Here is a 3,705-nt window from a genome sequence, read left to right as displayed (position 1 = left end):
TTACTGCTTTGTAGAAATTGCAATTTTTTTAACTAAGTCCTTAAAAGCTTGTATGACTTGTTTGTTCCTCAAGGTATAAATAAAGGGGTTCATCACAGGGGCAACAGAGGTCATGAGAACTGACACCACTTTATTCAAAGCTACCATTTCATTTGCAGAAGATTTGACATACATGAAAATGCAGCTTCCATAAGTAATGGAGATGACAATCATGTGGGAGGAACAAGTGGAAAAGGCCTTTTGCCTTTGCTGGGCAGAGGGGAATTTCAGAATAGTTCTGATAATTGAGGCATAAGACAAAATCACAAAGAGTAAGGTGACGATAAGTATCACTATTGCATCGATCAAAGCTATCTTCTCTATGAGCTGTGTGTCTGTGCATGAAATCTCAAGCAGAGGAAATGCATCACAGGTAAAATGATCAATAATGTTGGAGTCACAGAAGTCCAACTGAAAGCTCATGCTAAGAGGGGGGAGCACGATCATCAACCCAGACAGCCAACAACTCAAGAGAAGCTGGTTACAGACTTTGTTGTTCATGATAGTAGTGTAATGCAGAGGTTTGCAGATGGCCACGTAACGATCATAGGACATGGTGGTCAGAAGAAAGAACTCTGTTGCTCCAAGAAACATAAGAGAAAATAGTTGTGTGGCACAGGCATTAAAAGATATTTTATTGTCCCCAGTTGATATGCTGTAGAGGTATCTAGGAATACAGGCAGTTGTAAATGAGACTTCTAAGAAGGAGAAGTTTCTGAGAAAAAAATACATGGGAGTTTTCAGATGGGGATCCACCAAGGTGAGGGTGATGATGGTCAGGTTCCCAATTATACTCAACATATAGTTGATAAACAGAAACAGAAAAAGCAAAACCTGTAGCTGTGGGTCACCTGTCAGTCCCCACAGGATGAATGTTATCCCTGTGTGATTTCTCATTTCTGATTTCTAAATTCTGATGGACCTGCATATAAAAGAGAAGGTTGGACACAAACATGATGATAGTGATGAGAGCTGATGGGAAAGGGAGACAAGCAACTTCTACTCTTCCAGGATCTCTCTCTCTCTGCCAGCATTTCAATATCTCTTGGGGATCTTTTGCTCTCCCAAATATCGTCTCTTGTCACAATCTTGTATTTCCTCCTTCACACAAAGCCCTTCCTTCTTCCTCTTTTCTTCAGCCACAGTCTTGAGCAGTGAACATGGAGTCAGGATAATAAGGAATAATAACAATAACAACAACAAGAACTAATATTTATATGGCACCTACTATGTGCCAGGCTAAGTACTTCACAGTGATTTCGTTTGAACTTCATGACAAGCCTGGGAGGGAGGGGCTATTATTCTCTCCATTTTACAGTTGAGGAAACTGAGGCAAATAGAGATTAAGTGACTTGTCCAAGGTGATGGAGTATCTAAAACCAGATTTAAAATCAGGTCTTCCTGACTCCAGACCTGGCAGTCTATCCGCTGCACCACGTAGGTGCCTCAGAAAACCTAGGTTCATGACCTGAGTCTTACATTTACTGGCTATGCAGTCAAGTGGAAGTCACTCACCTCCTCAGAGTCTACTTTCTTCTTATGTTAAATGTGGGTAGTAGTATTTGCAAGTCTTATTGCCCAGCTGTGAAGAACATGACTCTTGAACTCTTAATGTTAGCCAAACTGATTTTAATTATGATTCAGTGCCGATTCAAACTCCCTCCTGGCTCCCCATGCCTGGACTTTGCCTATCCCCCTATGTTCTCCCATACATATTTTCCCCAGTATATTTTTCTAGGAAACCTAGTCCAGGAAGAGTTAGGAACATTTGACCTCAGAGGTTAAGCAGGGCTGGCCATGAGAAAGTTTGTGTGCAGGTTGTCTTTGACTTCCTTCTGCTTCCCTCTCCATGTACTTCTCACTGCTGTTCATGCTTCCAACTCTTCGTCACCCAGGTGACCTGAGATTTCCCCCTTTCTGTCCAAATCCTCAAGAAGACCCTGGCTATGAATCTCTGCCCAATTTCTTCTGACAAAATTTTTGGAAGTTGAGTCTCATTTTGTAGGGGTCTCTGGGAGGCACCATGTCTGAAAAGATCTCCATTAGAAACCAGAAGACTCAGTTTGAAAACCAGCCTCTGCTCCTTAAAAACTGTTACCTTATACAAGTCACTGCATCTGTCACAGTCTTGGTTTCTTCATCTCTTAGATAGGATGATTGTTCTCTAGATGATTCCTAAGGTCTTTCCTAACTCTAAAACCTTTAATCTTTTGACAAGTGAACTAGAAATAAGGTTTGAATAGCTGAATAGTGGGTTCTTTCTGAGGTTATTTTTATGTTGGTTGGTGAATGACTTGATATTTTCATGGAAGGTGCTGGAACTCTTTCTCCCTATGTGGACATGATGGCGTACTGATTGATGGTGTACTGAACAGATTCTCAGAAAGTATCCTGTTCTTATGATTCAAGTCACTTGTTAGTTATGTTTTTTCTGTTCTCTCTCTTTTTTTTTCTTTCAGACACAAACTGCAATCTGTTCATTTTGCTGGGTAATTTACTTCAAAGTAGGAGTTCTTAAAATATTTATGTCATGGACACCTTTGGAAGTCTAGTGAAAGCTATGGACCCCATTTTTGGAGGGGGCAAGGCAGGGCAATTGGGGTTAAGTGACTTGTCCAAGGTCACACAGCTAGTAAGTGTCTGAGGCCAGATTTGAACTCAGGTTCTCCTGACTCCAGGGCTGGTGCTCTACTCACTGTGCCATCTAGCTGCCTCTCAAAGTAACATTTTTAAATACACAGGAGTCCATGGACACTTACTATATTGAAATAGCTATCAAAATTGTTTTGTTTTGTTCTAAGTTGAGGATATAACTTAAGAACTCCAATAATAAAGCATTAACTTCAAGGGTGGAAGCCTTTTGCATAAGGGAGCTTTGTCCCAAAATGTGATTACCCTATAATTGTGGGATTCCTGGCTTTGGTCATGAGTAGCGTCTTTCCTAAGAGGTGTTTTCCCAGTATTCTGCAGACACTTCTTAAAGCCATATCCATGACCCAACTCTAATGAGGATATAAAATGCAAACAGCCTGTCATTTTCTAAAAGTTCTGACATCTCATATATAACTGTTGCTTCTCTCCCTGAAATCCCCAATGGAATTTCTGAAGGGGTTTTGGGCTTTTTTATTTCATAAGTTTTTGATGTTTGAAGTAGACCAATCTGATCACCGTGCTCTTGTATGAAGGAAACTGGCAAGCAAGTACAATCTTCATGGAAACAAAATGAGAAAATGAGCAATGTGAAAACTATTTTCATACTTACTTTTCTGACAATGCTTCCTAGAGAAGATCAGTGGCCATAATAACCCGTTGGTGTCATTCAAAGATAAAGAGCAGTGTAAGCAGGTGGCAGGAGCAGAAATTATTACCTAGGTCAAGATATCCCATGGAATGGTTAGCCTATGAATTGACTCCATCAGTACACTTGCATTGAGCTCCTAGGAAGCTCCCCTAGACTTGAATTGCAGCTAGTGCTTATGGACTCTGTTGGGTCTCAATTTCCTGACCTATAAATAAAGAAGTTGTGTTGATATTCCTTCCAGGTTTACTTCAAGATCCCAATTCTATAGACATTTTGGGGCACACTCTAAATCTGGTCCTTAGAAGCTCAAGCTCAAAAGCATCTCTCTGAGTAATTCCCATCTCCAAAGATGCTTAGCACTACTG

General features: G+C 40.6%; 1 pseudogene; it reads right to left on the bottom strand.

Annotated features, from left to right (window-relative positions):
* On the bottom strand, window positions 1-3,469 carry LOC118850731 (annotated as a pseudogene).
* Between the last annotated feature and the right edge of the window lie 236 nt (window positions 3,470-3,705).

This window comes from Trichosurus vulpecula, chromosome 5 (assembly GCF_011100635.1).
Source record: "Trichosurus vulpecula isolate mTriVul1 chromosome 5, mTriVul1.pri, whole genome shotgun sequence".
Lineage (NCBI taxonomy): Eukaryota > Metazoa > Chordata > Mammalia > Diprotodontia > Phalangeridae > Trichosurus > Trichosurus vulpecula.
This window is presented reverse-complemented; position numbering and strand designations above follow the sequence as displayed.